The sequence below is a fragment of the Lygodium microphyllum genome, chromosome 30, assembly GCF_053477565.2.
Source record: "Lygodium microphyllum isolate KBCC chromosome 30, Lygodium_microphyllum_v1.1.10, whole genome shotgun sequence".
Lineage (NCBI taxonomy): Eukaryota > Viridiplantae > Streptophyta > Polypodiopsida > Schizaeales > Lygodiaceae > Lygodium > Lygodium microphyllum.
Genome location: NC_141164.1, coordinates 84,714,729 through 84,742,610, shown reverse-complemented (window position 1 = coordinate 84,742,610; position 27,882 = coordinate 84,714,729). Strand labels below are relative to the sequence as shown.

Here is a 27,882-nt window from a genome sequence, read left to right as displayed (position 1 = left end):
TCGCTAATGGTCCAAATCCTTGTAGTGATGTATCATTTATCTCAAAATCTTTCGAATAGACAAAATGATTTTGAAATAGAAATAAAATACCATTGCACATTCCAAGTACCAAGGCCAACTGAAGAAGGGAAAGGGAAAGTGCCATTAATTGCATTATTTTAGAGAAACACAATGAGGCAAATAAAATAGTTGATCTGATACCTACAATAAAAAGGAGGAGAGATGCTGAGAGAGAAGAACATGAGACAAGTAAGGTTTGAGAGAAAAGAGGGAGAAAGATTTAAAAAAGTAAAAAAGAATAAAGGAGAGAAAAAAAGAAAACCTAGGAAACATTATCATGCTTTTGATATCCCTTTGGGGGAAGGGAAAAGTGATTATGACCTAAAAGGAGCTTTGATGGGTAAGAAGTACAATATATCTTTTCAATGGAGTTATGTCCTAAGATGGGAGGACACTGGAAGAATTTAGTAAATCCAAAGTTCAAAGGAAAAAGAAAGAGGAACAATGAGAGTTTTGAGTGTAGAGAAGTTACCTGATATTTATCATATTATTGATTCTTGGTATAAGAATCTGAATATAGGAGAGATGTTATGTGAGAGAGCAAGCCTTACTCACAAGTCAATAACAAGATGATGTCATGCCGCTATGTGCACACAATCCAAAAAACTCTAGAGTGCATCATCATTAGGCTTCTTATTAATCTAAAGAACCAACACCATATTAATCATTAATGTCAGTATCTGTAGTATGGATGGTCTAAAAATACTAGATTTTTGGACAAGTTTAGTCAATTTTTGATATTTTAGATATTATCTCTTGTAAAAATCCAAAAACTATAGACAACTTCTAGAATAGGATGACATGTAATAGAAAGCATATAGCTTTTAGCCATTTTGGGAGGATTTTATGTAAAAAATAGGATTGGTGAAATTGCACAATAGGTGATTGCAGTTTTCAGGCAATGAATAGCACTCTGAACTGGGAGATGAAGGAGTTATCTAGTAGAATTCTAGCTAGGTCTCCTAGTATTTTACCCCCTTTAGGAGCCAATGGAGACAAGAGATCGACAGTCTAAGCAGCATAGAGGAGGTATTATTTTATGCACATTTTTTTCTACAAGAGATTTATCTTCTCATAATGTAGAAATAAATTGACAGGCTTCACCTTTGTGATTATTCATCTGCATCTTCTATTTCTTTAAACCCTTTCTCTTTTGTCTACTCCTCTCCCTGAATCTCCCTTCATCCTACTATCTCTTACTCTCGTGGTAGACTTTCAACCCCAAATGCTCCGACAATGGTGAACCCCACATGAAAGTAAGCAATAGGTATGTAAAGATGGGGGATTCTGTAAGTTCAAGTGGTGGTGATGCTTTACAACAGATGATTGCTTTGTTGCAGCAACAAAAACAATATCAATTGTTACAACAACAGATACAAACTTGGTAGAAAGCTGAAAGAATTGATTCCTTAGCTGTGAATGCATTGCAAGTAGTGGAACAAGAATTGAAGCAGTCTAAGGGTCAAAATGTTTTTCTCTTTATCTAATTATATGAAGAAAATATATTGTTTCATGGGGTACCGAAGTATGCATGGAGTCGGTGTTTCTCTTGTTTGGCCATGCATGCATTGCATGATCGGATTAATGAGTTACATAGAAGAGATGCTGATTGGGAAGCTTTTAAGAAAGCTTTAAGAGAAAAGTTTGTATTGGAAGATGCAAGGTTGGTAACTAGAAAGACATTTACAGATTGGATTGAGAATCCCAATAAAGGATTGGTTGCTATAGCTTTGCTCCGTGAATTTGAAAGTCGGTATGTGCAATTGGATGTTCATGAGCAGCAATCGTTGGAGAGTCAAAAAATTGATTTGATTCTGAAGGCTACAGATCTTGTCTTGTAGGAGAAGCTGACTGATCATTTAGAAGCTGCCTCTTCTGAAATGGGGGGTAAAATCAAATTGGGTTAATATAACTGAGGCAATACATATATTTCTAAAGAGAGAGTGGATGAAATTAAGATGGGGTACAAGAACCACACCTGCCAGTGCTCATAAGGGGGCTGAAGTTGCAGCCAAGGCGCTTGTGGCTATGGCAGAACAACCGGCTATACCTCTTTGTCTGGCTCTCAAAGGTGATGTTGTGAATTAATCAAATGTATGCATGATTTGAGGCTCAATTTGAAAAAAATATATGCAAATGTCAAAAAGTTGGACATCAAGGTAGAAGAGAAGGGTCAGGCCTTATAGAGAAGGATACCAGAGGGGATGCATTGGGTGTTACATTTTACAACATAAAAAGAGAGATTGTACGGCCTATCTTGAAGTGGAAGAAAAAAGGTTAGTCTTTTGGAAAGATGGCAAAATACATGTGTAACGTGTCCACTGGAACCCTCTAGGACACGTCTTAGCAGTCCATCGGAAAGGTTGTCTAGAAAACTCCACCCGGCACTCCCATGGAATGTTGCGGGTTTTGTCATCTAGGACTTTCCGCGTCTGCCATGTAACGGAAGTGTCCTGGCCGTTTCCCACTTAGGATCGGCTGGAATTGTTGGTCATTTACTAACAGCGACTAGCGTCAGACCTGATCGAACTACTTTACGCAGAACGCCCGGTCTGAAGCGGATTCATGCTGCACTTGGTTCAAGGAGAATGGGAAACGAGAGGGATGCAAGGCTCGACCTCTCTACCAAAAGGCATAGTCCCATTCCGTTCCCCTAAAACAGCCTAAATCGGGTAATCGGTACTTCCAAGTCATTGTTCTCCTTGCTTGTTTCGGTGATGACGATCGTCCTTCTGTTCGTCGAAGGTTTTGAGAAAAGTTCCCGTCTAACCGGGACCACCCATCCGTAGGACGGACCCATGGTCCATCCTCCGCACTTTCCTCGGTTTGTTTTAGTTATGTAATTACCTACCACATTAGTTTGACATATACAAACAGCTTCTTTGATTAACCCTGTTATGCACTGGTTCCTTCACGTAATCTTATCACAGGACATAAAGAAAACAATGTCAAACAACTTCTTTGTTATCATTTTATCCTTTTATCTTTGAAATACAAGGAGTTCCCGCCCGTAGGCGTATTCATAATCCGCCCGAAGGCTATCCAGTAATCCTTTAGTGATTACTAATCCAAGTTTCCGCCCGTAGACTAGTATGCGGGCCTCGAGATCCAATCCCGAGTCACGTTAGTCTCTTGTGCAGGGCCCGAAAGGCGAGGGATTTACGGCCAGAGCCCCCTCTGGCACCCAAGCGTCCTCCTGCTCCAAGCAGAACTCAACGGAGAGACCTCTCACGGCGGGTTCGGTCCACGTTCCCGGCGCGGTTCACAACCCCCTTGGTTAGGGTTAGGCAGGCAGTCGGGGGTAACTGAAGCTGCCTCTCCCTTCAGGCTTCAACCTGAAGTATTTAGATATGTTTTCCTCCTTTAGTTCATTGAGCAAACAATGCAAACAGTGCTTTTCTAACTGTTACAAGCACAATCAAATTCCAATGGTCGTTTTGGCTGGCAAACTGTCAAGGAGTAACTCCTTTTCCTCCGAATGCAACCCGCATTCGATCCGAAATCAATTGCAACTTGGCAAGATTCCTATCATTCTTAGGGTCAGGGTCATACCCTATCCATACTTTAGGTTTAGTTGTGGTAGGTTCCAGCGACCATGTCGCTTCAGTTTATTGTCCGGTCCTTTTCAAATACCTAACTTTCCTTTCCCTTGGCAAATTATCCCCAAGAAAAGGAGTAACAGGGTGATTAGTCATCTTCTTGTAAGTTAAATTCTTCCAATCACTTGCCAACCTCATTTTCGAGAGATGACAAAAAACTCTCTTGTGGACAATTCTCAAGACTATACACTGTTGCAGCTTTGTGCACAAGTATTGCATCTATTCCACGGAATCCTTCTATCCATTACTCTACTAGGTCTTACAAGCTATTTGCAAGTCCATACGTACACTTTAGTACTCTATTAATTCTTTCCGAATGATACCTTATAATGCTAACCTTTTTTCTATGAAATCATTACCAGAAGTATGTTACCTAATGTGCAGTATACACTTATTTCTAGCATATCTAGGACGAAGATAATGCACTTATAAATTCCATTTCTTTGCCTAGGTTTAGACTCATTGCCTTGAAACGGTACCAAAACTACATGCATCTAACCTTCTAATCGTTCAAATTCATGACAATTTCAATCTTACCTAATGTTCAAGAGATGTATTTCTTTCCAATTTCCGTATGCATATTAAGCGTAAAAATGCAATTAATTTTTATGGGCTAAGCGCGCCTAATCATTTCCTTATGCGGAATTAACTCGGAAGAACCTGGACTTGTGGAGTCGGGGAGATGTCCACTTGCACGTTCGGAGATGAGCCTCCCGCGGTCGCACCTTGTGATCGTTTTGGGGCCATCGTAGTCGTAAATTCGACTTCCTGATTTGCCTTTGTGGTCCACGGAGTGACGGCTCTCGGAATACAGCCTTCCGACCTCTGCCTTTATCCTTGTATGCGGGAGAATTCCTCTTCGGGATGGTGCTTGCGACGAAAGCTTAGGAGTCTTCAAGAAAACTCGAATCGGCGCGGAATTTAACCTCGGACGGCTAGCGGCTTAAAATCTTCTTGCGAACCTTTTCGATGGGTCATGCGGGGTCTTTATGGCTTCACGGTCCCCTCTTCCAAAATCCGGGAAGGGGTATTAATGGATCTTCTTGGAAAAGTGGCAGAAAAGGGTCTTTGGGAAGGCCTTTGGAAAAATGGTGGGAAGGGCCTTTAAGGAGGCCCCTCTTAGAAGCTTCCAAAGAAGCTTCTAAGAAGCTTCTTGCTTCACTGAACCACGTGGGGGGAAAGATCGTGAACAGCGTGGCGGCGGGTGGAAGCTGCCTGGTAGCTGTGGCGGACGGATGGCGGCAGCGACAGCGGCCTGGCGGCCAGGACGGACTGGGGCGGCAGCAATGGCTGGCGGCTGGACTGGCGGCGGTGCTGGCGGCGACCAGCACGGTGGCGGCCTTCCTTCCTTCACACGGCTTCTCCCTCTCCCTCACGTCCCGACGGCCTTCCTTCTTTCCTCCCTCCACAGTCTCCTCTCCTTAGCACACCCCCTTGATGGGGGGTGTTTATATAGGAATGGGGGGTGGGGAAGAGGGTCTCCACCCACGTGGAGAGTTTCCTCATGCAATCTTCACTTGGCCATCCCCCCCTCCACACTCCCTCTCCTCCAGCCATGCATCGGCTGGGGGAAGGGATAATAGTAAAAAAAATTGCATTAATTTAATTAAAATTGTCCCTCCCAAGAGGGTGTTTTCGTGCGGCTTGCGGTTTTGAACTCCCGGTTTTGATTTACCATTGCAAAGGACCCTATTTCACGTGTGCGGGTTGCACATTATACTGCCAATAATTTCAGTGCAAGAGATACCCTTTGTACAGGGTTTACACGGTGTGTGGAAAGTTAATATTTATAGTACGGTTACGCGGAAATATTACATTCTCTCCCCCTTAGAAGAATCGAGATGTCCTCATCTCGAGATAAACTGGGGATATTGAAGATTGAGAGAGCTTTCATCCATCCAGATAGCATCCTCTTCGGGGTAATCTTTCCACTGGACGAGGCATTCTCTCAAGGTTCTAGATCTCAACTGTCTCTCCCTAACATCTAAAATCTTTTCCGGCCTTAGTTCAAGGATTCCTTGACTAGGCATTACAATTTGTTGGTCATCGAGTACATGATTTGGGTTGGGTACATACTTTTTTAAGAGACTAATATGGAATACATTGTGAACTTTTAGGTTATCAGGAAGTTGCAATTTATAAGCATTGGGTCCTAGGCATTTGAGGATTTTATACGGACCACAATACCTTGGACTTAGCTTCTTGCATTTACCTAGAGATAAAGAACTCTTCTTGGGGCGTACACGAATGAAGACCATGTCTCCCTCACCGAAGATCCTCTCTTGGCGCTTCAAATCCGCATATGCCTTTTGTCTATCTTTGGCTGCTTGTATGTCTTATCTTATTGACCTTATTTGGTCATCCATGTCCTCCAACATTTGTCTTGAAGCTTCCACTCTCAGGGTAGGATCAGAAAAATTTAGAGGACTTCGACAATCATGACCATACAATGCCTGAAAAGGAGTCATTTGAATGCTCTGCTGATAAGAAGCATTGTAAGCAAATTCTACTAACGGCAAATATTGAATCCATCTCTTTGGCTCTCGACAGCAGTAAGCCCTAAGAATATCTTCAATGATTTGATTTACTCGCTCTGTTTGTCCATCTGTTTGGGGATGGTAGGCAGTGCTAAAACAGAGTTGAGTCCCAATAGCTTCAAAGATAGCTCTCCAGAAGTGAGAAGTGAAAAGAGAATCTCGATCGCTAATGATCCTTCTAGGTAGCCCATGTAGCTTGAATATTTCTTTGATAAACACTCTTGCAATATCGGAGGCTTTATAGTTTGTCTTTACTGGAATCAGGTGTGCAACCTTAGTAAGCATGTCAACTACAACCATAATGGAGTTGTATCCTCCTTGGACTTGGGGTAAGCCCACCACAAAATCCATACTGATGAATTCCCATTTCATTTGGGGAATGTCAAGTGGTTGTAATTTCCCTGGCATCATGACATGTTCAGCCTTGATACGTTGGCAAGACAAACATTCGGTGACATATTTGAGGACGTCACCTTTGAGCCTCTCCCAATAATAGCTCTTCCTGACTGCATTAAGAGTTTTTGCATAGCCAGGATGTCCTGCGAAAGGAGAATCATGAGCTTCCCACAATATCTTCTGCTTAAGTGACTGGCTTGCTGGTATACATAGCCTTGTTCTATAGTAAATAAGTCCATTGTCAACAAAAAATTCATGATACTTTGCCTGCAACTTCGGATTCTGATCCTTGGTAGATATTTCTTTCATCATTGCTTGGTAAGCTAAGTCATGGCATGCTTCCTCTCTAGCTAAATCGAGTATAGGGTTGCTTGGCATAGATACTTTTGTAGCCAGAGATCTGGCTTTGATGGATTCTGCAAGATTAGGGAGTTTAGGAATGCCTTGCAACTGAGTGCATCGGCAACCACATTCTCCTTTCCTGGCCGATACTTGATTTCAAAATCATATTCCTCCAATACTTCAATCCATCGACGTTGCCTCATGTTGAGCTCGTTCTGGGTAAAAATCCATTTGAGACTCTTGTGATCGGTTACTAGAGTGAACTTGTTTCCCAACAAGTAGTGTCTCCAAAGCTTTAGAGCATGGATGACAGCTAATAACTCCAGATCATGAGTGGCATAATTCTTTTCGTGACTCTTCAATTTCCTTGAAGAATATGCTACTGGATGACCTTCCTGCATAAGAACACACCCCAAGGCAAGAATGCTAGCATCAGTTACTACCTCGAACTCCTTATTGAGATCAGGAAGTCTCAGAATAGGTGCTGATACCAAACATTGCTTCAATTGGTCGAAGCTATTTTGCTCGGGAGTTGACCATGTAATAGAAGTCTGCTTCCTTAGTAAGTCGGTAAGAGGTGCTGCAATCAAAGCATAGTTTTTGATAAAGATCCTATACCATCCTGTCAAGCCAAGAAAACTACGTATCTCTTTGACAGATACTAGTATTGGCCATTCAAGCACATCTCTGACTTTGGCTGGATCTACTGATATTCCTTCTGATGATACTATGAATCCTAGATATTCAATCTGCCGTTTGAAGAATGCACACTTCTTCATTTTTGCATACAACTTATGAGACCTCATTGTCTCCAACACAATCCGTAGTTGGGGTTCATGATCTTCTTCATGTTTAGAATAGACTAAAATGTCGTCGAAGAAGACAAGCACGAAATCATCAAGATATGGCCTAAAAATATCCTGCATTAACCTATTGAAAGTGGCAGGTGCATTTGTAAGGCCGAATGACATAACCAAGAATTCAAAGTGCCCATATCTTGTAATGAAGGCCGTTTTTGGAATATCCTCATCCTTGATCCTGATTTGATAGTAGCCTGACCTGAGATTAATTTTGGAGAAGATCTTTGCACCTTGAAGGCGATCAAGAAGCTCATCTATTCTAGGAATAGGGTACTTGTTCTTGACTGTTGATTGATTCAACCCACGGTAATCAATACATAGTCGAAGTGTACCATCTTTCTTTTTCTGGAATAGGACTAGAGCTCCCCATGGTGAATTTCTAGGCCTGATGTAGCCTTGGTTTAACAGTTGCTTGAGTTGTTCCTTCAACTCAATAGCCTCTAGAATGGACATTCTATAAGGTCTCTTTGCAATTGGCGCAACTCCAGGTATTAGCCTTATCTCATGATCAACTTCTCTTGGAGGTGGGAGTTCAGTTAATTCCTCAGGGAATACGTCAGCATATTCTTTTAGCCAAGAGGGTCCCTCATGAGCCTTTTGCTTTTGATCCAACTTGTTAATTTTGATCAAGTAAACGGGTAATCCTTTCCTAACTCCTTTTATGATCCGCGATACCTTGGCTAATTGAATTTTCGGCACTCTTGCCTCACCTTGAGTCGTAACAAACTCTCTGTCAGAGTTTCGAAAGGAAACTTGACCCTTTCCACAGTGAATGTGGGCGTCATTAGGCTTAAGCCAATCCATCCCGAGTAGACACTCATGGATGCCTAAATTCATGACTCTGAATTTGACTGAGGCTTTCTTTCCTCCCAGATAGAACTCCTCCTTAGCAGTTTGCCTAGCACAAGTTACCTCACGACCGTTTGCCAATTCCACAAGTAGGGTAGGTGCTTCTACTGTGGCTATTCCTAATCTCCTAGCACACGCTGGTGAGATAAAGGAATGTGTGCTGCCACAATCAATCAACGTTTTGAAACTTTTACCTTGATAGTCCGACGGCGTTTGAATTACCGAGAACTGGCGATTCGGGCCCTTCTTGTGTAGAGCGGCATGGACCGTCGCTCTTTCGAAATCTGCTTCCATAGTCGGATCTTCCTCTTCCTCTGCTTCACATCTTTGCCTATTGGTAATGCAGGCAGCTCTTCCCCTTCCACGGGCGGCGGCTCCCTGCCCGCGGCCAATACCTTGACGGTGTCCCTCACTGAGCTTGGGGCATTGCTTTTTGAAGTGACCGAGTTCATTGCAGTGGAAACATCGGATGTTTCGGCCATTACCGTGAGTAGGAACAAAGTTGTTGACGTTATTTGTCCTTGCTTTCTTTCTTTGTCCCTGATTGTGGCCTTGAACTCTCTTAACCTAGGGTCTGAATGCTCCCCTGCTTGGGTTGCTATAAGTCCAACTCTTAATACTCCTTGGTTTAGCTTGCACTTCCTGAATTATGGGTGCTGCTCGAATGAGTGCATCCTGAAGATCTGATGGTCTCATAGATTCGAGACGAGTATTTACAGGTGGATTTAAGCCTGCGCAAAATTTGGACACCTGCTGTGTCGTATCCATTTGTGGCGCATACTTTAAGAGTGAGACAAACTTAGAGTAATATGCGTCAAGCGTGAGTCCTAACTGTTTTAGCTCATAGAACTCATTCATTTTCTATGTACGATATGCGGGTGGCAAATATCTCCCTTGCACGGCTTGCTTTAACTTCTCCCAGGTAACAGACCCCTCTGAAATTCCTTAATCCCTGCACCATTGCTTCCACCAAAGTCTGGCTTCACCGGTGAGTTTTAATTTGGCTAGCATGGCCTGATTGGTAGGTGCAGTGCCAGCGGCTTCGAAGTAGTCCTCCATAGACTCAATCCAAATCTCAGCGTCTGACTGGACGAATCTGCCTCTCCCGTCAAACTCGGGTGGCTTAATCTGTTTGAGGAGGAACTTCTTCTCCTGGATCACAGTCGTACTTGCCGTAGGGGGTGAATTTGGAACTTGTACCTGGGGTTGCGCCTGAGTAAAAGTTTTCTTAATATTATTATATGTTAATTGACATTAACTTATCTTTAGTTCAACTATTTCGTAACTCATGAAGCAACTTAACTTTTTGCAACAACTTTGATGCACAATCGGATAGTGATAAAAGAAGTCCTTATTTATATTTATATGGCGTAGCCTTATACAACAACTCGAGCGATGATAATCCAATCATTACATTTAGTTTGGGGAAAACAATATAGTATTGGATTTGTCTACAGGAACTGTGTAGTAGTAGGGTTTTGGGTCATGTATCTTTAGGAATCGATAATTCATCGGAAGTTCGGGATATCCTTTCCGCTGGAAACCATACTTCCCATGGCGTCCCAATACCTTAACTCTATCGGCTGGAATTACACGGGTTACTTCCTCATAAACATATGAGTTTAGTTCAACTCCACGACCTCGAATATGCAAAGTCGAATTCACGTGAGCTTCCACAAAAATGAACAGCTTCACGACTTTCAAATCTTCCAACCACTTGATCCTCTTCAAGTTGGTCTGTAGATAAGCAAACCGGTGGGCAGCTATGTAGTAGATTCCTGAAGACCCAGTCCATCTTCGCTCTATATATAGAGGTGATGGGTTATAAATCTGTTCCAAGATGTTCATCATTTCAATTCTCTGCCTATAATGCGGAGAATGCATCGTAGTCATGAACATGATCCGGAACACCAAAAACTTGTTCCACGCCTCGTAACTCTGCAAGACAGTATTGAAGATGAGAAAATGTTTGGACAGGAACAATTTCTTTACTCCACTTCTAATGAAATCTTATGAAAACAATTCCATTATAAGTCGGCTCTGATACCAACTGTAACGTGTCCACTGGAACCCTCTAGGACACGTCTTAGCAGTCCATCGGAAAGGTTGTCTAGAAAACTCCACCCGGCACTCCCATGGAATGTTGCGGGTTTTGTCATCTAGGACTTTCCGCGTCTGCCACGTAACGGAAGCGTCCTGGCCGTTTCCCACTTAGGATCGGCTGGAATTGTTGGTCATTTACTAACAGCGACTAGCGTCAGACCTGATCGAACTACTTTACGCAGAACGCCCGGTCTGAAGCGGATTCATGCTGCACTTGGTTCAAGGAGAATGGGAAACGAGAGGGATGCAAGGCTCGACCTCTCTGCCAAAAGGCATAGTCCCATTCCGTTCCCCTAAAACAGCCTGAATCAGGTAATCGGTACTTCCAAGTCATTGTTCTCCTTGCTTGTTTCGGTGATGACGATCGTCCTTCTGTTCGTCGAAGGTTTTGAGAAAAGTTCCCGGCTAACCGGGACCACCCATCCGTAGGACGGACCCATGGTCCATCCTCCGCACTTTCCTCGGTTTGTTTTAGTTATGTAATTACCTACCACATTAGTTTGACATATACAAACAGCTTCTTTGATTAACCCTGTTATGCACTGGTTCCTTCACGTAATCTTATCACAGGACATAAAGAAAACAATGTCAAACAACTTCTTTGTTATCATTTTATCCTTTTATCTTTGAAATACAAGGAGTTCCCGCCCGTAGGCGTATTCATAATCCGCCCGAAGGCTATCTAGTAATCCTTCAGTGATTACTAATCCAAGTTTCCGCCCGTAGACTAGTATGCGGGCCTCGAGATCCAATCTCGAGTCACGTTAGTCTCTTGTGCAGGGCCCGGAAGGCGAGGGATTTACGGCCAGAGCCCCCTCTGGCACCCAAGCGTCCTCCTGCTCCAAGCAGAACTCAATGGAGAGACCTCTCACGGCGGGTTCGGTCCACGTTCCCGGCGCGGTTCACAACCCCCTTGGTTAGGGTTAGGCAGGCAGTCGGGGGTAACTGAAGCTGCCTCTCCCTTCAGGCTTCAACCTGAAGTATTTAGATATGTTTTCCTCCTTTAGTTCATTGAGCAAACAATGCAAACAGTGCTTTTCTAACTGTTACAAGCACAATCAAATTCCAATGGTCGTTTTGGCTGGCAAACTGTCAAGGAGTAACTCCTTTTCCTCCGAATGCAACCCGCATTCGATCCGAAATCAATTGCAACTTGGCAAGATTCCTATCATTCTTAGGGTCAGGGTCATACCCTATCCATACTTTAGGTTTAGTTGTGGTAGGTTCCAGCGACCATGTCGCTTCAGTTTATTGTCCGGTCCTTTTCAAATACCTAACTTTCCTTTCCCTTGGCAAATTATCCCCAAGAAAAGGAGTAACAGGGTGATTAGTCATCTTCTTGTAAGTTAAATTCTTCCAATCACTTGCCAACCTCATTTTCGAGAGATGACAAAAAACTCTCTTGTGGACAATTCTCAAGACTATACACTGTTGCAGCTTTGTGCACAAGTATTGCATCTATTCCACGGAATCCTTCTATCCATTACTTAGCATTTCCCGATCACGGAGTTTACCTCCATCGAGTAACAGGTTTTTATTGGGTATTCTCCAAATCATCCCTAATTAGGTTGGCCCTGGTTCTAGAATATGCAACTCCGTCGGAGTTTCGTCATGATCCTTAGGATAAAACCTTAGATCATTTCAAGCATGAACATCTAATTGTTTCGCCAATTTGTGAACGTGTGTAGGATCTTTAGATTCACGGTTTCCGTCTAAAGCTAGGTCGAATTGTACTAAACCCTAGTTAACACTTAGGATTCCTATTATATTGACTCAATCATGTCCCACGAATCCTTGTGGTTTAGATTATTTAGTCAATTCAATTATTCTTGTCTTGCGACAAGGATGATCTTTCTAAAGTAGTAAACTAAATCTAACGGAGAACAATAGATACAATTCCACCAATACGCATAAGCATGCGGTTTATTGTTTTCACGCAACACATGGTCCATGATAACTTTATCTTTCCTTGGTAAGGTAAAATGTTTGTTAATCTGTATGCTAACTCCCTAGGATCTACTAGGTCTTACAAGCTATTTGCAAGTCCATACGTACACTGTAGTACTCTATTAATTCTTTCCGAATGATACCTTATGATGCTAACCTTTTTTCTATGAAATCATTACGAGAAGTATGTTACCTAATGTGCAGTATACGCTTATTTCTAGCATATCTAGGACGAAGATAATGCACTTATAAATTCCATTTCTTTGCCTAGGTTTAGACTCATTGCCTTGAAACGGTACCAAAACTACATGCATCTAACCTTCTAATCGTTCAAATTCATGACAATTTCAATCTTACCTAATGTTCAAGAGATGTATTTCTTTCCAATTTCCGTATGCATATTAAGCGTAAAAATGCAATTACTTTTTATGGGCTAAGCGTGCCTAATCATTTCCTTATGCGGAATTAACTCGGAAGAACCTGGACTTGTGGAGTCGGGGAGATGTCCACTTGCACGTTCGGAGATGAGCCTCCCGCGGTCGCACCTTGTGATCGTTTTGGGGCCATCGTAGTCGTAAATTCGACTTCCAATTTGCCTTTGTGGTCCACGGAGTGACGGCTCTCGGAATACGGCCTTCCGACCTCTGCCTTTATCCTTGTATGCGGGAGAATTCCTCTTCGGGATGGTGCTTGGGACGAAAGCTTAGGAGTCTTCAAGAAAACTCGAATCGGCGCGGAATTTAACCTCGGACGGCTAGCGGCTTAAAATCTTCTTGCGGACCTTTTCGATGGGTCATGCGGGGTCTTTATGGCTTCACGGTCCCCTCTTCCAAAATCTGGGAAGGGGTATTAATGGATCTTCTTGGAAAAGTGGCGGAAAAGGGTCTTTGGGAAGGCCTTTGGAAAATGGTGGGAAGGGCCTTTAAGGAGGCCCCTCTTAGAAGCTTCCAAAGAAGCTTCTAAGAAGCTTCTTGCTTCACTGAACCACGTGGGGGGAAAGATCGTGAACAGCGTGGCGGCGGGTGGAAGCTGCCTGGCAGCTGTGGCGGACGGATGGCGGCAGCGACAGCGGCCTGGCGGCCAGGACGGACTGGGGCGGCAGCAATGGCTGGCGGCTGGACTGGCGGCGGTGCTGGCGGCGACCAGCACGGTGGCGGCCTTCCTTCCTTCACACGGCTTCTCCCACTCCCTCACGTCCCGACGGCCTTCCTTCTTTCCTCCCTCCACAGTCTCCTCTCCTTAGCACACCCCCTTGATGGGGGGTGTTTATATAGGAATGGGGGGTGGGGAAGAGGGTCTCCATCCACGTGGAGAGTTCCCTCATGCAATCTTCACTTGGCCATCCCCCCCTCCACACTCCCTCTCCTCCAGCCATGCATCGGCTGGGGGAAGGGATAATAGTAAAAAATTTGCATTAATTTAATTAAAATTGTCCCTCCCAAGAGGGTGTTTTCATGCGGCTTGCGGTTTTGAACTCCCGGTTTTGATTTACCATTGCAGAGGACCCTATTTCACGTGTGCGGGTTGCACATTATACTGCCAATAATTTCAGTGCAAGAGATACCCTTTGTACAGGGTTTACACGGCGTGCGGAAAGTTAATATTTATGGTACGGTTACGCGGAAATATTACAACATGGAACAAAAATTGGTCTTCCAATAGAGCCAAATTTTGAAAATGGTGGCATGCAGAAGAGGTTGGAAGAGATGGCTGTAAGGATAGCATTTGTTTCCATAGATGCAACCACATATGGGTTGAGAATTGAAAGGACTGATAAAGCTTGTAAAGAAGGCATGACTGAAGCAAAAACTTGCGTTTGGATACAAGCACTAAATTGCATGGAAAAATGCAAAACAACAAAGTTTGAATTGACTCATGCAGGTTAGAGTATACGAGGGAGAACAAGATGGAGTGCACTAGTGGATTCATTTTCAGCCTATGCTTATTTGGTTGCGGTTCATAATCAATAAGCTCTTGTGGAAGAAAAGAGATGAGGACGTTGCCGGTCCTTCTTCTTTGGGTCCATCCAAATGCATAACACAAAGTAAAATGGAGTAGCAGAAAGAGGCTAAAAAACCCATACCTAAGCATGTTATGGAGGATGCATCTCAAGACAAGAAACAAGAAGGGAAGAAAAGGGGTAAGTAGCCCGATTACAGGTTACAATCAGATCTTGACACTCCCACAAACCTTAAAAAAGTCTTGGAAGATCGCATACTTGGCAATAGAGTGGAATTCACACTTGGCAAAGTTCTTGGAATCGCAAAGAATAAATTTCATGATGCAATCATTAATATGCTAAAACAAAAAATATAGTTATGGTGAAGTTTTGCAAGCATTAATGCAGGTTGACAAAGACATAAAGAAACATCTTCAGAGCGAAATTGATGATGCATATCATGCTATTTTGGAACAGGTTCATACTGAAAATGGATTAAATGGGAGTGTAGACAGCAAGATCGTGGCTAAATTTGGTCTTATAGGCAACAATAAGCATAGAGAGAAGGCTATGTATAATGGGGATGTCCATCAACAAGCACATGAAGAAGAAGATGCTCATTTTATTCCAAGTAGTCATTATTCACAAACGCATTGGGCTCGTGCTACAATAGAGACTATTGTAAAAGTGGGAGAAAGAGAGATGCCTTACATAGCTCTCTTGGATCATGGTTCGGAAATCAATGTTATGGCACACACCTTGTATAAGAATGAAGGTTGACTGATTGATGTAGATTCAAAATGGTGCATGCGGCCAACAAACAATTCATCAGGAGATCTTTATGCAGCTTGTTCGAATGTACCCATGACTATTCGAGATGTTAGGGATGAATATCTTTTCTTTTTGTAGGATTCGTGTAGTTATCTGTTGATTTTGGGGGAGCCCTATATTTTTGAATCAAGACTGGAAACAAAAACCTTGGATCATGGTAATTCATATGCTCCGGTTTAGAGTAAATACAATACAAAGGCATACAGTTTCTCACTCTTTGTATGAACCATCCCCACAATCGGAATAGGTTGTAGGATAATCCCATGCCACCTAATGCGTGAGAGTTTAAGGGTTTTTAGATAGTAGTGCTATAAGTGGAGGCTATGGTAGTGCCTGTAGGAACATATTTATGCCTCCAAGAAAAGTGGAAACTATGTTTGTGTCTGGATTGCAAGAATGGAGAGCATGTAGTCTTGGCACTTTTAAGAATATTTTAGCCATGTGTAGGGCTGATAAGAAATATGTATGATGGGCTAAACAAGAGATGAAGACATATGGTTTGATGGCTACAAATGAAGGTAGTCCATTGCTGTTTTCAGGGTTGGTTGATGTTGATACCGTGGCTGAAATTTTTATAGCAATTAATATTGAAAACAGGGAAAAAAAGAGGTCATTTTTCTCTCTCCTCTCCCTCTCTCATTTCCCTTTCTTTCTTTCTCTCCCTCTCTCATTTCCTCTCCCTCCCTCACCCTGACTCTCTCTTTCTCTATTTTTCCATTAGGTTTAATGATCTTTCTCTCTTTTTCTCTCTCCTCTCCCTCTCATTTATTTTTCTCTCTCCTCTCCCTCTCTTATTTCCTTTTCTCTCTTCCTCTCCCTCTCTCATTTCCTCTCCCTCCCTCGCCCTCACCCTCACCCACACCCTCTCTTTCTCTATTTTCCTATTATATTTAACATCTTATCTCTTTTTCTCTCTCCTCTCATTCTCTATTTTTTCTCTCTCTCCTCTCCCTCTCTCATTTCCTTTTGCTCTCTTACTCTCCTTCTCTCATTTCTTCTCCCTCCCTCTCCCTCTCTCATTTCCCTATTATGTTTTCATCTCTCCCCTCTCTCCCTCTCCCCGTCTCATTCCCTCTCCCTCTCCCTCTCCCATTTTCTCTCTCTTCCTTCCCCTCCCTCTCTCATTTCCTCTCCCCCTCCCTCTTCCTCTCTTTAATTTCCCTCTCTTTCTCCCTCTCCCTCTTCCTCATTTCTTGTCCCTCTCTCATTACATACAAATTATACAAAAAATAAATAAATAATAGAGAGAATACACTCTCCCTTCCTCTCGTTCTCTCATTTCATCCCCCTCCCTCTTCCATTTCCTCCCTCTCGCTCTCCCTCTCCCTCTTGCTCCCTTTCCCTCTCCCTCTCTTTCTCTCTCTCCCTCCCTCCCCCTCCCTCTCCCATTTCCTCTCTCTCCCTCTCCCTCTTCCTCTCTTTCTCTCTCATTTCCTCTCCCTCTCTCAATATATATACATAAATAATATAAGCAAAAGTAAAAGAGAGAGAGAATGCACTCTCGCTCCCTCTCCCTCTCTCATTTCCTCCCCATCCCCATCCCTCTCCCTCTCCCTCTCCCTCTCTTTCTCTTTCTCTTTCTCTCCCTCTCTTTCTCTTTCTCTTTCTCTCTCCCTCTCTCATTCCCTCTCTCTCTTCCTCCCTCTCCCTTTGCCATTTCCTCCCTCTCCCTCTCTTTAATTTTACTCTCTTTCTCTCAATCTCCCTCCCCCTAATTTCTTCTCCCTCTCTCATTATATACAAATTATACAAAAAATAAATAAAAAAGAGAGAGAATACACTCTCCCTCCCTCTCGTTCTCTCATTTCATCCCCCTTCCTCTTCCATTTCCTCCCCCTCCCTCTCCTTCTCCCTCTCTTTCTCTCTCATTTCCTCTCCTTCCCTCCCCCTCCCCCTCCCCCTCCCCCTCCCCCTCCCTCTCTTTCTCTCTCATTTTCTCTCCCTCTCTCAATATATATACACAATTTATAAAAGCAAAAGGGAGAGGGAGAGAGAGAATGCACTCTCCCTCCCTCTACCTCTCCCTCTCACTATAAGATATAGACCTTGTACCGATGTTTAAAGCGACGAAAATACAAACAACACAATTTGCCCCCGTCGTCGCAAAAAGCATCGTTATTGACGATGCCATAGAAACATCGCTATATGCGTCGCAAATAGCGACGCATATAGTGACGCAACTAGTAAATTTGCGACTCTCATAGCGAGGCCAATAGCGACACGAGCAATAAATTTGCGATGCAAATAGCGACGGTAACAGGGAAAAAAAAATTTTGTGGCCGTGCCATATATAGCACTGTGTACTATATGAGAGCCATACAAAATAGTTTCTGCACTACTGCATACAAAGCGTTTGCAAACAAAAAGAATATACTGAAATCATAAAACTGATACATGAAATAAATACATGATCGCATAAAATGCAATTGGTACAATCATGAAAGGATATCACTAATACATAGAAAATGTCTACATAGATTAGGCGACTAAAAACTAAAGGTGTGTGAGCTCCAAGGATCCAAGGGCGAGCTAGAAATCCTCATCCCCCGAAAGCTCGTCCCGCCGCAAAGGAGCATCGAACGGATTCTGCAGAAAAAGAAACAACATATCAATCCACCATACAATAATGCATTCAAATATCTCATGGTAACTACGTACAAGAAAGATGAGTGACTTACAGGGCCGCCGCATCTATACAATCGGTCGATCAATGCATTGAGACCGTGCCTCTCTGCATATCGGTCGATCAATAGCTTTATGGAGATGTACGTCAAGTCGCAAGTTGACCATAAATCTTGCATTGTACATAGTAGTTGAGAGATTTTCCGATGTTATATCTCGGCCTTGTATCATGCTCAAGGATTTGTTTGTCCCGGTAGATAATTATTCGTTATTGTAAAAAATTACACTAGAGGGCTTTGAGTATAAGTAATCCATTTTGAGCATCATTGAGGATCTCTTAGTCTAATAATAAATCAGTCTCAACAAAAAGCATCTTAGAAATGTGGTTTTTTTGTCCTAGGATCGCGTATTAAAATTAATGCCATCTATGAAATTTATCAACTATAGTAATAAAATTTATTTCAATCAATTCTACTCATAGTCATAAGACTTGAGAGAAAATATACGATACTCAATTTAAGGGATTCTTCTTCTATAACAATACTTTTGGGTTCATTTTGATGAAGTACCATAATGACCATTAGCTAGGGTATCATTTTCTTTTAGTCCTTCTGTTGACTAGTTGGCATGATTTCTAATTTGTTATGCCTATAAAGTTAATACAAAGACAATGAATTATGCATATCACAATTAGATCCCCTACTTGGACATTATGAAGGACATGACCAATTTTAAGCCATCTTAAAGAGTCACCAATGTACGTGGCCCATGGCAAAGCACATTGCATACCATTATCGATAAGTCTATTATCTTAAATTTCCTTCCCCTCCCTCTCCCTCTCTTTCTCTCCCTCTCTCTCCCTCTCCCTCTCTTTCTCTCTTTCTCTCTCATTTCCTCTCCTAAACAAGCAAAAAAGAAAGTGATTCAAACATTAAACAAGCAAGAGGGAGAGTGAGAGAGAGAATGCACTCTCTCTCTCTCACCCTCTCCCTCTCCCTCTCTTTCTCTTTCTCTCCCTCTCTCATTTCCTTCCCCTCCCTCTCCCTCTCCCTCTCTTTCTCTCCCTCTCTATCTCTCTTTCTCTCTCATTTTCTAAAAAAGCAAAAAATAAAGTGATTTAAGCATTAAACAAGCAAAAGGGAGAGGGAGAGAGACAATGCACTCTCCCTCTCTTTCTCTTTCTTTCCCTCTCTCATTTCCTTCCCCTCCCTGTTTCTCTCCCTCTCTTTCTCTCTCATTTCCTCTCCTAAACAAGTAAAAAATAAAGTGATTTAAACATTAAACAAGCAAAAGGGAGAGGGAGAGAGAGAATGCACTCTCCCTCCCTCTCCCTCTCTTTCTCTTTCTCTCCCTCTCTCATTTCCTCAGCCTCCCTCTTCCTCTCCCTCTCTTTCTCTTTCTCTTTCTCTCTCTCTCTCTCCCTCTCCCTCTCCCTCTCCCTTTCCCTCTCTTTCTCTCTTACTCTCTCGTTTCCTCTCCTAAACAAGCAAAAAAGAAAGTGATTTAAACGTTAAACAAGAAAAAGGGAGAGGGAGAGAGAGAATGCACTCTCCCTCTCCCTCCCTCTCCCTCTCTTTCTCTTTCTCTCCCTCTCCCTCTCCCTCTCCCTCTCTTTCTCTTTCTCTCCCTCTCTCTCCCTCTCCCTCTCTTTCTCTTTCATTTCCTCTCCTAAACAAGCAAAAGAGAGTGATTTAAACCTTGAACAAGCAAAAGAAAGAGAGAGGAAGACTCACCGATGAGATATGGTGAGCATGGGGCATCTCCTCTTTGCGATGAAGGTTCCTCCTCTCCTTCGCGAACAATGGCGGCGGCGGCGGCGGCGGCAAGTCTTCTTCCTCTCCTTCTCTCACAACGGTCGCTCTCTCCCTCGCTCTCGCTCTCAAAACTCTCAATGAAACAAACAAGAAATGAAAACCGCGCTCGGTTTCGGCCGCGTTTTTTCCCTGCGGCCCGTCGCTATTTGCGACGCCAATAGCGACGCCGCTATCTGTCGTCGCTAATCGGCGTCGCTACTAGCTCAAATCCTTGTAGTGTCTCTTTTTCTTTCTCTCCCTCTCTCATTTCCTCCCCTCTCCCTCTCCCTCTCTTTCTCTTTCTCTTTCTCTCCCTCTCTCTTTCTCTTTCTCTCCCTCCCTCTCCCTCTCCCTCTCTTTCTCTCTCCTTTCCTCTCCTAAACAAGCAAAAGATGAAGAGAATTAAGCCCTAAACAAGCAAAATAAGGAGAGAATGGACTCACCGATGAGATATGGCGAGGGTTTGGCGGCTCCTCTTCGCAATGAAGGCTCCTCCTCTCCTTCGCAAATGGCGGCGGCGGCAATGGCAAGCCTTCTTTCTCTCCCTCTCTCACCCTATGCAAGACGGTTGCTCTCTCTCTCGCTCTCCCTCTCGAAACGTTTAATGAAAATACACATTTAGCTTGAGTATTAGTAAGCAATGGAAAATTATTGGAAGCGTGCATACCATGCAGTGTGATTTGTTTTCCTTGAAAAGAGATTTTAATTGAATGCGTAGAATAATCTATATCTGCATTGTATTGATGACGCCAAGGCATTTCTAGGATTGTATTGATGACGCCAAGGCATTATTAGGATAATGTCACTAGACTGCAAAGGTACAACAAAGAAATTTCTTCGTTCAGTATATTCACGAATTTTAATTTCTAAATTATACACCTCTTATGTTCCATTATATCTCGTACCTAAGAATGCAGCATTGATGCGATAATGTGTAGAAATAGTTTGTAAATTCAATTCTTTGACTAATTTTGCAGAAATAAAGTCATGTGTGCTCCCATCATCATGTAAAATAGTATTTTCTTTACCATGCACAAAACATTTCATTGTTAACAAGGAATGGGGAGTTGGCATACCTGGCAAAGTATCCGAAGTAGTACCAATGTCGTCATCGTCTTTCGTAAAGTCCGCCATCTCTTCACATTCTTCATCTTCTATTTTTCCCAAATAATTGATATGGACGGATGGCTTTTTGGATTGACAATTGGCTACTAGATGTCCAGGCTGATAACATTTGTAACAAACTATGGGTTTTGCTTTGGATACATTATTGGTAATGGCAGGAAGTTTAGGAATGTTGGGATTTGACGGTAGAGATGGCTTAGGGTTTGGATTTGTGTTTGATGGTAAAGTAGGTGGTCGTATCCAAGATTTACGGAATGAAAATTGAAGAAAATGACTTTGATTGAATCTTCAAAAATTTCAATTGAATTGTTTGGAACCAACGTTACCATTAGTTGGGAATTGCTGTGGTCGCTTGTCTCGTTTGCGAATATTGTCTTCAGTGTCATGGGCCAAGGAAATTACATCTTCAAGGGTTGTTGGCTTGAACATATTGACTTCCGCATAGAAATGTCCAAGTAGGCCAGACATAAACTTGCGTTTATGAGTTGCTTCAAGTACATCTTCGAGCATACGTAGTTGCAATAGGGCATTCCAGAAACGTTCAGTGTATTAGAAAATAGGTTCGCGATCCCTTTGTTGTAGAAGATTCCATTGCTTGATTGCTTTTTTGTGGAATTGAGGAGGAAGGAAATTCTTCAAAAATTTCATTTGGAAAGTCTCCCAAGTAGTGGGACAATCAACGCTTTTGCGGACCACGGTCCACCATAAGGATGCTCGGTCAACTAAATGGTTAGTGACACATTTAATTTTGTCTTTCTCAGCATATGTTTCTTCATAGAAGTAATCATCAAATTGACTGATAAAAGCAAGAACAGTCTTTCCATCGCATGATCCATTGAAAGTAAAAAATTTGAAGTTTCTTTTACTTATCTTTATTTCTTTCCGAATAGATTGGTCTTCAAGTGTTGCATTGATGGTACGTCATATAAGATCTTCAGGTTGCGATCCATCTTGGTCGGTGGTAGATCGTTTTGCAGATTGACCAATTGAGCTTGCAAAGCTTGTCGTGCTCTTCGTTCCTCTTGAAGCTGCATCATAATCAAATCCAACTTTTGCTCCATTGTTGGTTTGGGTAAATCACCTTCAGCCATAAGATCGTGATCAGTCATCTTGCAAAATTCCAAAAGACCTCACACACTCGAAAACTTGTTAGCGGGATGAGCGTAGCTCAAAGGCAGGTTTACAAGGCTTATATATATATATATATATATATAATTTCGACTTTTGTAGTATTTCTCTTTTATGATTGCGGAATTCGTTGTCACAACCATCTTCCAAGAAAGTAATTTTGTGTATAGACTGCGTATAGATAATTAATTGATGTAATCTACTTCTGTCAGTTCACAGGTGTGAACAGGGGCTTCCAGAGGTTAGTAGACTGATTTGTGTGCTACTGAGTATGAACCGCCTTTATGATAGTTGTTGAAGATAACTTTGATGACCTTAGTGACTTGAGGAACTTGGAGGACTTGGAGTTTTAAGTCTTTATGACTTAGCTTGGATTTAAAGGACCTCAGGAGCTTTTCGTCAGCGTCGACGGTGGCCAGTTCATACTGCCGCCGCAGGCGGAATAAAACAATTTGAGAAGCTTTTAATAAGCTTCTTTTTTTGAAGCACGAGAGCAAGGAGTAGCACTTGTATCTCAAGCTGACCACACACTCATCGCATCCACATCTCTACAGCATCTTGCAAAACCAGTCCCTTTGGCTGGGCCTAATTTGGAGTGTCGACCTAATCTACTGAAAATCAAAGCATCAGAGCGTGCTAAAGTAGATCTAATGGAATAGCCTGAAGGTGTCTGAGACACCTCCTGGCCTGCCATATCTCTGAATTGAGCCATCTTATCTGGAGACATACGTGTGAATATCTCTTGTAACTTCTCGTCGCTCATACCTCAGCTCATCATGCTCTGCAAATATCATCAAAGGTCACTTATACAGACAAAAAGTGATGCTAGCATAATCAATATAAAGATTCAATCAAAGCACTGTAATATAACTCTTTAAAAAAATGATGTTACTTAAAATGCATAATCTAGAGTATCCTTATAAGCACATCATTAACGAATTGAGTAGGCGGATGCTGCAAGTGATAGATAGGTTACCACAAAAGGATGAGTCCACCTTACTCTCAAAGAATTCTTAGCCTCTTGTCTTTCCATCATCATTATCGGATTCTGCCTCCTCTACACGCTCCAAGCTATCTTTGACCTCCACCCCTTGCAAGATCGACCCCTCCATTTGCATATTGTCCTCATCTAAGCTCAGAACATTGCTTTCATCATACACTTATTTCACAAATCATTATACTTATTTCACTCTTCCTCACCTTAAATCCCTTATGATTCTTATACCTAAATGGCTTGGATATAACTCACACTCGGTCAAGAAAATACAATTTTGCAATGCAATGGTTATGCATGAGGAATCAACACTTTTAGTAATTTTTATTGGATTTGTATTATCGAAACGTCTCCTTTGAGAATAAAAATCTCAATACTTTCTAAGTATTACTATTTTGGATTTGTTTCCTATTTATTTTAAATTTGCACATATTCAATTCATGAAAAATAAAAAATAGCAAACAAAACTTATAACATAGCACAAAAAATATCAATGAGTAAAATGTAGGCAAAGAGATTCCTAAGTAATATGATTGGTAAGCCATCAAAGTTAAAGTGAAATTTGTGGAATGATTTTTGCAAATGTAGTACAAATTTGAATGAGATCCTAGTCTTAAGAATACCTGTGGGCAAAAGACGTTTGGCATTCTTTTTCCTAGTTAGTATGTATAATGCTAAAACCATCAATCGATCATTCCACTCAAGCTTAATTTTATATAGTGCCAATGATTTTAAAAAGGTAGGTGTCAATGTATGGGAAAAAACCAACATTACCCACTACATGGTACACCTTCAACTCTACTACTTGCACATTCTTTCATATTTAATCACATTGACACTCCAAATCTAATGTCAATACTCCATACCTTTATAATACATATTATATACTCATGGATCATAGTATTTGGAAAAATATGAGTCTTTAGAAATGTGAAGCACACAAGGTATAAAAAGTCTCATTATTGCGCTCATGGTGCATATTCGAAGAAAACTTCTCATGGAGGTGATTTCATTATGCAACGTGCCCATCTATTGGTTGTCCAAGCATGTTTTGGCAGTCCATCGAGAAACGAATCTAAGCATCGCCACTCGGCACTCCCATGGAATGTCACGGAGTTTGTCACCTAGGGCTTGCCGAGTATGCCTAACAACAGAATGTTTGCGGCCGAACCCACTAGGATCAACCTAAAGCTTCAGTCCCTAGCGGTCAAAGGTCTCTTGGACAATCTACTTTACACAGAGTTACCCAATCCAAAGCAGATCCATACCCCACTTGGTTTAAGAAGAAGAAGAAACGAGAGGGATGTGTCGCTCCATCTCTCTACACATAGGGCATAATCCCATTCCAGTCCCCTAAAACGGCTTGAATCGGGTACTAAACTATACTGCCTAAAGGCTAAAAGATGGTAGAATCTTGTGAGAAGCCTCCCAGTTCTGTGGGACCACCCTTCCATATAGGATAGACCTCGTTGGGGGTTTTTGCCCACCCGTTTCTCTCAGTGAGCATACTTTAGTTATCTAATTAGCCACCACATTCATGTGTGACATTTAAAAACAGTTTTCTTAATTAAGCCTTTCGGGGGGGATAGGGTTTTCTTACGTAATATTATGGCACTGACACAAAAATAATTTCAGACAGATTCCTTGGAAGTAAACTTAATATTAGCATTTTAACTGAGATACAAGTTTTGTTGGAAAGGGACAAATTTCACAATCCGTGAGGATGCCCCTTATTTCCTTCAAGATTCGGTCCTTACACTAGTAACAGGGGCCCTCCAGAATCTGTCTCAAGTCATGCATATAGTTTGACTAGGACCTAGAGGCAGGGAATGTACAACCAGAGCCCCCCCTAGAATGTAAGCATCCTCCTACATTCAATCCAACTGGCGGAGAGACCTCTCGTGGTAGGTTTGGTCCATATTCCCATCTAGGCTATTTAGAACCCCCTTGACTAGGTTGGCAGCCAGTTGGGAGTGGTTTGGCACGCCTTCCAAAAGTTCAACCTGATTCATTATTACCATTTCTTTTATGAGTTTGTGGTTATACAATATTTTTACAAGCAGTGTTCCTCAATTTATAAGCCTCAAACAATGGTGTAAGCGAGTGCTTGGGACATCTGCTAAGGTGGAGTCCCTATCTTTGACGTTTGGCGTTTGTCCTTCTTGCGTTAGCAAAAATTTCTAATATCCTCCGAGGGATAGGGAATACGTTCTTTTCAACCCCACTTCTATGTGATAGAAGCAAGAAATTATGCAATTTGGATCTATATTTGATAGTTCTCGGATGGTAGCTGTCCTAGCTTGTTAGCCTTTAGTCAAAGGTTCTTGTCTTGAAAAAACGGCACTCAAACTCTCTTGTATTAACATCGAGTTGTGTTATGGTTAAAGGTGATATCTTCAAGGTTGTTTAAGCTTTATCAAGGCCAGATGTAGAATAGAGACCAATGAGTTTTTTACTTGTCTCAAGGTCCTCCAATGAATGTAACAATAGTTTGGCTCATTTATCTTTAAACCCTAAGTACACATCATCAACCAATTCGATATCCTGAAGGCATTGAGGAGATGCCGCGGTTTATGTCAACGTGATGATTGCATGGAGCTTTGACCGCAGCGTCTCGCGAATGAACAGAGGTCTCAATGGAGGAGTGGGAATTCTCGAGGGGATGTAGTCCAAAGGTGATGAGGGGTTTAGAATCTATCGTATCTAAATTTTATATGTGACATCTAATTTGAGTGTTTCAATGTACAGTACAAAATATATAGTGCAACGTGGTCGTGTGGACGGCATTTTCGCGTGGAGCGTATTGACAAAATGCGCTCCACAATGGACTGTGGTATCATGACAAGGTTCAAGTAAGAGAGCCGACGATGAGCAACGGATCCAAACATGGTTGTGGATGAGATGGAGTATTTTGGGAACTTGCAAAGTATTGTTACGGTGGATTACCATAGCTTCTCCATGATACTATTCAATGTGCAGTGATTCAAAGTGGTACTTGGAGGAGCTGGAGTAACAATTCGACGAGATCCATCTGGATTTCTCGAAATAGATTCCGAAAAAAAATGGACAGATTTGCGCGACACCTTTGTGTTGCTGGCCCATTGTGAACAGGTACATGGACTCATTTACTTGCTAATTGTATTACGACATGGTTTATGTCACAATGGTTTGAATTCTCTTGTACATGTTTGTGAATAGTTAATCTTCTATCCAAACCCCCAACAACCTTGATGGTGGTATGTTATACCTTCAACTCCCCGAAGTGCGAGAGTATATGATCAAAGCGATATTCCGAGCATAGATGAAGATAATATGCAAATAAAGGGGTCGATATTGCAAGGGGTGGAGGCCATCGAAAGCTTGGATCCAGCATCGGCTAACAATGATGGAAATATATGAGTCCAAGAATTCTTTGAGAATGAGGTGGACTCATTCTTTTGTGGTGACATGTCTATCGACCTTCCAGTGTATGCGAAGTTGTGTCAAGAAATTAACATGGGACCATAGGATACTTCATACTTGGAGCATCCACTTACTCAATTTGTTGACCAATTGCTTATAAGGGTACATAAGATATGCATTTTAAGTAAGATTTTTTTTAAAATGATTTATATTACTGTGCTTTGTATGATTTAAATTGATTATTCTAACATCATTTATTGTCTACACAGGTGAAATTTTTAGGATGAGTCGAGGGATGAGCGATGAGGAGTTACAGGACATCTTCACATGCATGTCTCTAGATTAGATCGCGATATTCAGAGAGATGGCAGACCAAGAGTTATCTCGGTCTTCGTCAAGGCACTCTGCTAGATCTGCTCCAGCACGATCGGATGCTTCGGCTTTGAGCAGACGAGCTCGACGCTCACGACTTGGGCCAGAGGGAGGGAGTGCATCGTGATTACGGGGATGTTGGAGATATACAAAGGTAGTGAGCCTATGGTCAACACAAGATACAGGTGCGACTCCTCACTCTCGTGGCCCTTCCAGGGAGCATGGCTCAAGCTCAGGTGGATGCTGTGGAGACACAGACACGGTGTCTCCGTCTCATCATTTAGCTAGAGCTGCGTCACCTCAGGGATTTGTCATACCTGTGGGGACATCTACTCCAGTTATCTGGCTTTTTCTCAGCTGTCAGCACGTGGCACCCCTGTGGGTGCCACTCCGAGAGATATTACCCTGGTTGGTATACCGAATGCAGAGGGGTCTCCTAGATATGCCTAGGAGCATGGATGCAGATGGGAGAGGACCCATCTTAGGCAGACTCCAAGGGGTTATGGATATCTAGTCGATAGTAGGTCAAGAGCCATCATCATGAATGATGAGGGGAGGAGGGTGATGGCTCGCATGAGAGAGTTGTGCCAACAAGTTTTTCGGCACAACGTCTTGGATCATTGGAAGAACATACTGGAGGGGAGCAAAGACTACATAGTAGCATCCTTGCATGAGGAGTTTCCTGTGCCAGCCTCAGTAGATAGATTCTCTATGGGCTGGATGATGGATTGCATGAGTGCATACATGTCACATAGACGATCTGATGCACGCAAGGCAATCAAGAGTGGGGCTGCAAAGCCCGAATGGTTAGATGCAAACGACTGGCATCGATTGAGAGAGGAGGCTAAAGATTCTCCAAGATGTTGGAGTCAGTAGCGCGAGGTGGCGAGAGCACGACTCGAGGTCGGAGTGGTCCATCATCTTGGGAGTGGTGGCCACACGAAATATTTGGAGGGCTTTGTAACTGAAACTATTTTTTATGG

The 27,882-nt window shown here is 42.4% G+C and overlaps 1 pseudogene; it reads left to right on the top strand.

Moving 5' to 3' along the window:
* Nucleotides 1-4,894: 4,894 nt before the first annotated feature.
* The window catches only part of LOC148010064 (uncharacterized), a 99,256-nt pseudogene continuing 76,268 nt past the window's right edge, over nucleotides 4,895-27,882 (top strand).